Raw genomic sequence first — 11989 nt, 5'->3', positions numbered from 1 at the left:
GTTTTTTTATTGACTTTGAAATGCCTGTTTCCCATTCCACACACATATATAGAGTAAGAATAAGCCCCTTGTTACACACTAGCCTAAAACTCAAGAGGGGAAAAATACACAACACAAAATCTAACTCTGGCCGGAGATTAACAACTCAGTAGCAAACTATTATGTTAGACATAGATGTAACATGTTTTACACTTTGATTAAAATGAAATATAAATTATTCGTCTATTATTATTAGTATTATTATTAATTATTATTAATAATCGTTTTTACCATGTCTCTTATTGAATTGTTGAATAGCCCTGTACATTTATTATGAATTAATGCACGGATACGGTCTTTGATCTCACATACTTTTTCTCTGAAAGCAATACTAACTTCACGCATTCTTTAATTTCCTCAAAGGTTATTACTGTGGTGGATATCTTTTACAGATTGCTATATACCGACTTCCTCTTAATTCATTTTTAATATACTGAAATGGTGCCCACAGGTGTTTCATGTTGCGAGTTGAAAGCCTTCCTGTGATGTATTGTGGCGCGCGCGGACACCCCTAGAGCGCAGGCAGTGCGTAAAGTAGACTAGCGCAGAAGCTATATGAGTTGCCATTGATGTGAATGATGAAGTGACACAAAATCTCACGCTAGTCACAGTTTACTCCTAAACGACTTCTTATGCCATAGCCTTCTTCGCTATCAATTGAACGCAGAAGACGTTTTCATTACTTCAATTGCACCTATTTAGCTATAATAACTGTCATGTCATGATATCATTTTAGAAAAGGCTATTATTCTATTATTCTAAGAATGTGTGGCATGATTTCATTTTGACGACTAAATATCCTTGCTCAAAGCTATCTATCGTTTAACATCTTCAGCTTTTACATGTGTTGTTTATAAATGCTTATTTCGATTAGATTTCAAAATAATTCAACATTACCTAGGTGTGCGCGAGCCTTTATTCCTAATGAACGATACTTTCAATATGTTGGCTTTAGGGCAACTCTAAGCATGTTGTGTTTATCTGCGAGAGTGGACGCGGACCCTTTTTTTAATCTACAAAAGCCCCCTAAAGATCAAAGCAGCCATCACTCTCTTTCTCTCCCCTCTATCCCTCCTTCTTTCCCTCCCTTCGCAGCCCTGTCAGAACCCTTGCTCGACTGTATATTTGAAGTCAAGTTGAGCATCCTGAAGGGAAGCCCTCACCTTAACGCTGGAATGCACGGTTGCGGTTGAAATATTTTTTTAAAAGGTTGGTCCCTCTCTGTGTCTGTGGAACAAATCCTTAATCTGATCCAGTCCGCAAGCGGCTTGCCTTGGATAAATACAATGCGTGCCATGCCATGTCGTCAACACGAGGCAATAGGGGATGCTTATTTATTTGCCTTGACGTATGTACTCGTCTTTAACTTCGTCTATAGGTTAGGCACGGCAATCACATTATAACATAACAGGAAGAATTTGGCAAAACGCCCCTGTCCTTTTTAACCCAATCGCCAAATTGAAATGCGTCACATTTGTTACTTTTCAAACTCCTTTTAAAATTGCTATTAGACTGTATAAAAGTCATTATACAAAATGTTGTCAGTAGGCTTGTAGACTATGCACTAAAATAGCCTACTTTAATGTAAGTGTAAAATAGATGTGTATCCCTGTCTACCTGCTGTAGGTTATCTGACCCTTTATTTCTGTCAACGGATGTCCCAACAAATGATGGAATAAACAATATAATATCAGAAATGTAACTTCGCGTAATTAGGCTATATACATCAATAGGGCTCGACATTAGCCTAAATAACACGATCAATAAACACCTAATTTGCATTCAAAGTTGTGTAAAAAGACAGTCCTATTTAGGGAACCCGACACTTTCTCAGGATAATTGATATGGTAATTGTTTTATTCCCGCTATGCTTGGAGGGGGGGGGGCTATGATGTCTTAATTAACCGTCACGCGCAATAAACACATAAAGGTATTAGTGTTTTATGGACTCTGTGGGATCCTCGGCTGGAGAGCTTTATCATCTTTTGGGGCGGTGAGACTAGAGAGCCGATGGGCTGGGACACTTAACTCTGCAGAACCCTCCCTGTTGCGCCTAACTACCGCCCCATCCGCGTAACTAGGGAACTCGCTCGCTCGCGTGTGACAGTGATTCAATGATTGACACACCAAAGAGATGTCCCTTACTTATTATTATAAAAACATTTTTTAAGAGATTCTCCTTATATTGGAACGCAAACAGGGCTACTAGTGGACATGCTCATGGATCGTCCGCTTTTTCAGACAGAGATAGGCTACAGGTTCACAGGAGATCCTTCACGGACCTCCGTGTCAATTCATAGCGTCCTTTGAGCTCCACGAGCATCATATGTGCCTGTTGATGCCTTGGAGGTGCCAAGAAAAGGCGTTAGGGAAACTACCATTCTCACGGTGCTCTTTGCGGTAGCCTACTTATGTTCTGCTATTGCTTTTGTACTACAGGTTAATATATTTTCTGTAAACAGATCAATGATTGACAGGACCTGAGGTGACAGTGAAGCAGCAATTGAGACACCATACAACAGTATTCAAGCTGGTAATGTTTACTCAATGTTTACTCAATGTCATTTCTAAACTCAATCACAGGTCCATCAGAACAATGACGTTCTGTATTGCTATTGGGGAAACAGGTGAGTCATTAACGTTCATAAATCCTTAATATGCGTTTCCCTTTTTCAAAAATGTCTCCCAACCTGAAATGTCCTTTGGAATACAAAAGTGAGTTAAGGCTTCTGCATGCTTCGGTTGAAGCATTCTGGCGCCTAGCTTAATTCAGCTAGGAGAACTGAACGAGTGTGCTCGCATACCTTCGACCTTCGCTTGAAAAGACCTTTGTTTGAAAAATGAGAAAAAGTGGGAGTAGTACAGTTTGTCCATATTGAGACGCCATAGCATGAATACACTTCCTCAAAATAGTCATAATTCATCTAAGATTTCTCAATAAATCTGCCATTAATTTTGACGTTTTTGTCGAGGAGATCTTAGTCACGCAATTTTACATCAAATTAGGATGTTTGGTGCAAAATTTATCAAGTGAAATGACAACAAACACTTATTCGAAGAATCCCCACTGTTGACCAATCACAGACGAAGGGTATAGACTTCGACTTCGAATTTAGGCTTGCCTCGAGAAAAATGGTTGTGTGCGTGAATAGCCATAAAACCAGTGAATGTTTGTAAATGGTTGTGGAGATAAATATATATATATGTACATTGCTAACATAATATATGTACAAAGTGTTCCGGATGGGAGGCATGTGGACATCTTTATTAACCTCCAAAGTGTGTACAAAGGTGAACAGCAAAGCATAGACCAGGAAATGTGGAGGTATCTGAAATTCTAGACAGATAAATAATACCAGTAGAGAATGGAAACTGTCCCATAGGGAGAAAGGACATCATCACAAAGCAGACAAGAAAACAAACGTACGGGTCCATGCAACAAGGACTGACAGACCCATATCGATGTGCTACTGCTAAAGTGATTGGCAGTCCCAAATGACAACCTATTCCCTATGCAGTGCACTACTTTTGACCACAGCCCTATGGGCTCTGTTTGGGATGTAACCTTGGAGTAGGCGGCCAAGTAACCTGGATATGAAATCACACTCACCAGCAGGACTGATATTCATTGGGCAACTTAGATTAGAACATGTGCTGCTAGGGCCTATAGAAAGGAGAGGGTCTGACACAGATTGAGTCTAGTCACTTTGACCCATACCTCCCAAAATGTTATTCAATGTCATCCCTGGAAATGTAACCCTTAAGTCACTCACAGATGGACCATGGTCCCTCTGACACACTCCAGAGAAGAGAGGTGCCTAGCTTCAAATGTCCTCATGACAAGCTGGTTGAACTAACACGTCTGTGGGCTTACTGTTATATGTTGTTTTTACTGTTGTGTCATACTGCAAACACTGGGCACGAAACTGAAAACGTTGCGAAAATGAGTGTTTGGTATTAGACAAGCCCAGGTAGTCCCTCAGTCTTTGTTCTTCCACGAGAAATTCCATCATTTGGTGTGTTGTTTTGAAAACGCTGTCTCAGGCACTGCTCCAGAATCTCACACACACACACACACACACACACACACACACACACACACACACACACACACACACACACACACACACACACACACACACACACACACACACACACACACACACACACACACACAAACACACAACACACACACACACACACACACACACACACACACACACACACACACACACACACACACACACACACACACCTTTTAAACCCCCTGTGCTCCTTTGAGACCCCTATTTCAAAGTCACTGAGATGTTCTTCTTCTAGCCATTGTAGCCAAAATAATGGGCAACGTGTCATTTTTATACATGACCCTGAGCATCACGGGATGTTAATTGCTTCATTAACTCAGGAATCACACATGTGTAGAATCACCTATCTGCACATTGTGTAGTATAGGTCTGTACACAGTCTGAAACCCTAAAGGACCAAGAACTGACAACTGAGTCTTCCACATGCAGTCACAGGTTTGGAGCCTGGTTATTTTTTTGTCTGTTGTTCACAGTAGTCAAATCAAATCATCAAATCAAATTTTATTTGTCACATACACATGGTTAGCAGATGTTAATGCGAGTGTAGCGAAATGCTTGTGCTTCTAGTTCCGACAATGCAGTAATAACCAACAAGTAATCTAACTAACAATTCCAAAACTACTGTCTTATACACAGTGTAAGGTGATAAAGAATATGTACATAAGGATATATGAATGTGTGATGGTACAGAGCAGCATACTTATTTTCCACCATAATTTGCAAATAAATTCATTAAAAATCCTACAATTTCTGGATTTTTTTTTCTCATTTTGTCTGTCATGGTTGAAGTGTACCTATGATGAAAATTACAGGCCTCTCTCATCTTTTTAAGTGGGAGAACTTGCACAATTGGTGGCTGACTAAATACTTTTTTGCCCCACTGTAGGTGGGAATGGGATTTTCATTTAGCTCTTGACCCTGCTGCTCTTGAACCTGCTGCTCAAATAAAATATCTCTTAGATTGGCAATAAATCTTAGAAGGTGCTGGGCGTTATATGGCCCGAGTGAAACATGGTGATGTAGAACACCATGGTTGCTGATAGCAGCACAGATTGTGACATTACCACCTCGTTGACCAGGGACTTCAACAATGGCCCGCTGTCCAATCATGTTTCGGCCTCTCCTTCTCCTCTTTGTTAGATTGAAGCCTGCTTCATCGGCAAAGATGAACTCATGAGGTCTGTCCAACGATTCCAAGTCAAATATTGTCTGTAGAAATACAATATACTGTATGTAGGATTTTGTAAGTCGTACAGAGACAGTGCTATACTGTAGAGTACAATTAGGCTTCTGATTCACATACAATGTATGTACTGAAGAGTAATGTCATTCACATAGTATGTGTTAGTACTGTAGACAATCTGGATTACAGTAAATGTTTCTGAATGTACACTTACTTGCACATACTGAGCTTGCAGTTCTTTCACCCTTGGTGAGTTGCGCTCAAAAGGTACTCTGTATACTTGTTTCATTCGCATCCTGTTACGATGGAGGACGCGGTCAATTGTGGAAATGCTCACACTGTCGATTCCCTGGAAGTGTGTGTTGTCTTGTATCACTCGTTCCTGGATTTCTCTGAGTCGTATTGCGTGTGTCAAATCAGAGGGCATGTTGTCCGGTCCTCTGGCAGTCTCTATGGGGGTGCCACAGGGTTCAATTCTCGGGCCGACTCTTTTCTCTGTATATATCAATGATGTTGCTCTTGCTGCAGGCGATTCCCTGATCCACCTCTACGCAGACGACACCATTCTGTATACTTCCGGCCCTTCCTTGGACACTGTGCTATCTAACCTCCAAACAAGCTTCAATGCCATACAACACTCCTTCCGTGGCCTCCAAATGCTCTTAAACGCTAGTAAAACCAAATGCATGCTTTTCAACCGTTCGCTGCCTGCACCCGCACGCCCGACTAGCATCACCACCCTGGATGGTTCCGACCTAGAATATGTGGACATCTATAAGTACCTAGGTGTCTGGCTAGACTGTAAATTCTCCTTCCAGACTCATATCAAACATCTCCAATCTAAAATCAAATCTAGAGTCTGCTTTCTATTCCGCAACAAAGCCTCCTTCACTCACGCCGCCAAACTTACCCTAGTAAAACTGACTATCCTACCGATCCTCGACTTCGGCGATGTCATCTACAAAATAGCTTCCAATACTCTACTCAGCAAACTGGATGCAGTTTATCACAGTGCAATCCGTTTCGTTACAAAGCACCTTATACCACCCACCACTGCGACCTGTATGCTCTAGTCGGCTGGCCCTCGCTACATATTCGTCACCAGACCCACTGGCTCCAGGTCATCTACAAGTCCATGCTAGGTAAAGCTCCGCCTTATCTCAGTTCACTGGTCACGATGGCAACACCCACCCGTAGCACGCGCTCCAGCAGGTGTATCTCACTGATCATCCCTAAAGCCAATACCTCATTTGGTCACCTTTCGTTCCAGTTCTCTGCTGCCTGTGACTGGAACGAATTGCAAAATCGCTAAAGTTGGAGACTTTTATCTCCCTCACCAACTTCAAACATCTGCTATCTGAGCAGCTAACCGATCGCTGCAGCTGTACATAGTCTATCGGTAAATAGCCCACCCAATTTACCTACCTCATCCCCATACTGTTTATATTTATTTACTTTCTGCTCTTTTGCACACCAGTATCTCTACCTGCACATGACCATCTGATCATTTATCACTCCAGTGTTAATCTGCAAAATTGTAATTATTCGCCTACCTCCTCATGCCTTTTGCACACAATGTATATAGACTCTCTTTTTTTTCTACTGTGTGATTGACTTGTTAATTGTTTACTCCATGTGTAACTCTGTGTTGTCTGTTCACACTGCCATGCTTTATCTTGGCCAGGTCGCAGTTGTAAATGAGAACTTGTTCTCAACTAGCCTACCTGGTTAAATAAAGGTTAAATTAAAAAAATTAAAAAATAAAAAAATAATCTTGAAGGACCATGCCAACTATAACGGCCTCTTGCTCCCGAGTGAATATAGCTGTCGTTCCACCTGCATGTGGCAGCCTTGCAATTCTACAAAAAGTAGTTGTGCAGTTACAAAACATATTCATGCAGTACAATACATAGAGTGATTAACTTTACACATGTCTATTGAAACAGCTGCATATAGTGTAGTACAGGAAATGTGCAATTACAAAAATACAGTAGTAAACTGTACCTGTTCTCTTCTCTGAATGTCCTTACTATGGTGGACACAGAAAATGGGCTCAAATTGGGTTGCACTCTAAAGTCCTGCTTCCCTCATTGTCAGTCCATGGACAAGAACATGGTCTATAACTGTTGCTCGAATTTCATCAGATATTTCCACTCTTTGTCTTACTCTTCCTCTTCATCCTCCTCTTCCTCCTTGTCGCCCACCTCGCATACTCACTCGTCCTCTCACATGGATTCTTCTATCCATTCTCAGACTTTCTCCTTCCCACCTTCAACAACCTGTTTGCTCTCTGAACTGGCTTATATTCGCTGTGTCGCATCATTTGAAACAGGTTAAATCAATTTTGAGTGGTTGTGTTCAATCAATGACATGTCTTCTCTATTTGTATTTGATTGTTGCCACTTGTGTTTACCAGTATGGATGACATGTGCATTAGAGTGCAGAATGTGTTTAGAGTTTTGCTGAAAAGTCAAAGTGAGATCTGCAATTGTTGTTTTACCATGTGAAATGGTTTAAGGTATTGACAACAGACTGCATAATTAGCTAAATGAGTCCAGGCAACTGAGAACTTTGTTCAGCCAATGGGGTTTTAGTGTTTAAGCAATTGAGAAAAACTGTAAGTCCACATAGACTGCTGTTGTGCTCACTGTGTGAAGAGCTGTTGTGCTCACTGTGTGAAGAGCTGTTGTGCTCACTGTGTGAAGAGTTTTGAAAAAGTGAGCTACGTATTGAGAAATGAGTCCTAGCGATTGTAAAAAAAAAAACAACCTGTAATCCCAGAATTAGGACATTCAACTGACCCAGCTGTTCCGATGGCAGCCAGTCCCTCAGAAGTGCCCCCGTAGCCCCATTAGCCCCAGCCTCAACCCCCCTTCCGGCTCCAGCCCTCCTATGAAAGTCAAGGCCCTGTCTTTTATCTGCGATCAGTTGCATGTGCCTTCCACAGATCCACAGGTTTTACTGTTTAATTCTAGGCTGGCAGGGCCCATCATGTGATCTGAACGCCTGCCTGTTTGCCTGTATGCCTGTCTGTCTATCTATCTGCGTGTCTGTCTGTCTGACCATTTGGTTCAGAGTTAAAACACATCACAACAATATGAGCGCACTTAGTCTGCGCTAACACTCCTCCTCCTCCTCCTCACACATCAACCCCTCCCCTCCTCCACCTGCTCCCCCTCCTCCTCCCCTCCCCTCCTCCACCTGCTCCTCCTCCTCCTCCTCTTTACACATCAACCCCCTCCCCTCCTCCTCCTGCTCCCCCTCCTCCTCCCCTCCCCTCCTCCACCTGCTCCTCCTCCTCCTCTTTACACATCAACCTCTCCCCTCCTCCACCTGCCCCCCCTCCCCTCCCCTCCCCTCCTCCACCTGCTCCTCCTCCTCCTCTTTACACATCAACCCCCTCTCCCCTCCCTCCACCTGCTCCCCCCTCCTCCTCCTCCCTCTTTACACATCAACTGCCCCTCCCCTGCCTCCCCCCTCCTCCTACCTGCCCCCTCCTCCTCCTCCTCCTCCTCCTCCTTTACACATCAACCCCCTCCCCCTCCTCCTCCTCCCCCTCCCCCTCCTCCGCTCCTCCTCCTCCTCCTCCTCCTCCTCTTTACACATCAACCGCCTCCCCTCCTCCACCTGCTCCTCTACCCCCCTCCTCCTCCTCCCCTCCCCATCCACGACTGTTAGTCTTGATTTTCACATGCTGTTGTCCGGCGTCATATCCGTGATCATCAAATCCTGCTAGTTGGAGCTGTTAGGTCAGGTTACATCAAAGAGATCAGGAGGGATCAGGCTCTTGAAAGGGACAGGCTGGGGCTCACATCATCAGAAACAGGTGGAGGTCCTCCTTCCAAGAACAAAGGAGAGATCACCATCTATAAAACCTTTGTATTTCACACAATAGTTGCTTGAAATTCCTTTAATGTGGCACCCCTCGCTTTTTTCTCTCCACATAGTTCACGAGCTGTTACAGTAGGTACAAGCTTAAGGCCGTTTCTCTGATATCAGGTCTGGACGTTTCGAGTTTAGCCTCCCTACTAAAACCCTCTGGAGGTCACAGTCACACTTCTAACCTGTGATTCAGTGGTATTACACCACAGAGTGTTAAAGTGTGGAAATCTGATAAAACTCTTGGAACTAAAAGAAAAACGGAAATCTGATTAATACAATTCAGGTGTTACGAATTAGTTGTAAAGTTGTTGAAACATTCACAGACTTTATGGGTAATATGATAATTGACACTTCATTTCCCGGCTGGCTCACATTTCAGAGCTCTTCTTTTGAAAGTCATTGCACTTCCAAAAGAGGAACACGTTCCTGTTGTCATACTGTCATAAACTGTAACTCATGATCTTGTTAGGATTGTTTGCTCAAAATGCTTTTTAAAAAAAAATCGTTAGAATCTATTGCTATTGTGGTCGTGTAAGGGAAACATTTACAATTAATGTTTGCAAAATCTTTATCTTTGAAATTACCATATGTTTTATCATTTCTATGTCTGTGACACTGAATGAAATTGACACGCTGTAGTGTTAGCGAGAAAGAAGCATGTGTAATTAGGGTTGCAAATTCCCTGGTTTTCCAGAAATCCTGGTTGTGTGATTCCGGATTCCTGCTTATTCCCTCCTGATACCGGGAATCTTCCAACCGGGATTTCAGGAATACCAGGGAATTTATTGAAAGTTCCCGGAATTTTGCAACCCTAAGTGTGATGCACCTACGTACCCACTACATTTTAGGTTCCTTTAAAACATTGTAGCTCCATCCAACACATTCTCTCAACTCAGGACATTTCTGGAATCCGGTTCCTTTAAAGTCCATTTGACATTTGAACCACTGTTAAGAAATAACATGTAAAAAAGAAAGCAAGAAAACATGTAGAGAGTTCTGGGTGTTAACACTGTGCCTTTCATGTACCCCTTCACCACATGTTCTCTATATTACCCAGAGAATTAGTCAACAACCTTGATCCTGACTTGAGTCAAGAGGTGCCATCTAAGATGTGGACTTCAATGGAGAGTAAGAGAAGAGGCTGGAGACATCTGTCCAACAGGCTCCTATTTCGTAAGAGGAGACCTTATATTGGTTTCAGATGATCTCAGGCCTGTTAGATAAAAACAAAGTATTTCAAGATAGGACAGCGTCCATTAGTGGTCTGCTGGGTCTCCTTGGTTACCAAGGGGTGACCCAATAGTCACATTGACAGATTTAGCATAGCATTGATTTTGCAAGTGGGGTTGGAGGGTTCTTTGTGCCAATGTTTCGTTTTGTCCCTTTCTCAGCATCAATATGATGTAATGGCCATGTTTTAGCAGGTGTACTTTTTATGAAGTCTCACTCCTAGATTCTCTGGCTATTCTGAATGGATCAGTGTCTCTGTAGATTTGGTTACCTTCTTTGACAGTTTTTTTCCTGTAATAATTTTGTTTTCAGATTTCATGTGTGTGTTTGCAAGCTGCAAGTATGCATGCCATGTGTGTGTGCTTGTGTGTTAAAGATAGCTCAGAGACACCAATTGCGTGAGTCCTGGAGCCCCCCTTCTCTCTCCTCCTTCAGGAGTTTCCACTACACTACATGCCTGGTGCCTGAATCACCGGAAGCCCCTGGGATGCCCTCTCCTACAGTAGGTGGGGATAGGGGAGGGAGTGGAAACCAATTATCATCCACGACATGCTGTTATTATCTGACAGGAGGCTGCCCTCCTTCCCCTCTACCTTCCCCTCCATGTCCCAAATGGCACCCTATTACCTGTATAGTGCACTACTTTTGACTAGTGCACTATAGAGGGAACAGGGTGCCACTTGGGATGCAGCCATCTCCATAGAGATGGAGGGATAATCAGGTCTCTTTGTTTTGGAAAGGCAGGTTTGTACCGTGATGTTAGAGCTTCAGCGGACATGGAAAAGACCTCTAATACACGTTATAATTACAGGTCAGGATGACAGTAGCCACATAAGAGATTATTAATAATATCCCTGTGTTTCAACTCGTACAGTTCACCCCCCCCCCATGAAAAGACAAAATCGTTTAAAGTTGTAGCATTGCAGAAGGTTAAGATGATTTCATATCAGACTACAGTTTAGTCCTACAGATGTAGGATCTTCATTTGATCACTTTTTTTGTTGCTGAGAATTTTCCTGCGCCATAGGAAATGCAGATAAGCTTCATGATTTACATAAATTCACTGAAAACCCACGCTAACACACAGTTATATTAACAGTACTGAACTTTCATGTAGGCTACTTTTGGCCAACTAATATCCTAACCACCGATCAAGCAACAGCATGATTGTTTTGATTTGACAATATAGGTCAAAATAAGATCCTACATCTGTATGCATTCAACAGAACGTCCCACCGCCAGGTACAAAATGGAGTCAATACGAGCATAGTGTAGTGGATGTGAATCTTGCCTGTAGCATGTTGGCTATAGTACATGAGTGACGTGAACCCAAAGTGCTGTCGCCGAACCCAGGAAATGCTTTGGAATGGACAGTGTTTCTTGAGTGGCATGTGTTGTGCAGAAGGTTATAAGTTCGAGCCCCGCTCAGGTCAGAACAGAACTCTGTTACAGTACATTGAACAGTTGGTTGGCACAATCAGCCCCCCATTCCAACCACTTTACACCGACCAAGTATTTTTTCTTCCTTCAGTCCGAGGATGAAGAAGGATCCAATAATGAAAGGAGACAA

Source organism: Oncorhynchus tshawytscha, unplaced genomic scaffold (assembly GCF_018296145.1).
Source record: "Oncorhynchus tshawytscha isolate Ot180627B unplaced genomic scaffold, Otsh_v2.0 Un_contig_12726_pilon_pilon, whole genome shotgun sequence".
In the NCBI taxonomy this organism is placed as follows: domain Eukaryota; kingdom Metazoa; phylum Chordata; class Actinopteri; order Salmoniformes; family Salmonidae; genus Oncorhynchus; species Oncorhynchus tshawytscha.
This window is presented reverse-complemented; position numbering follows the sequence as displayed.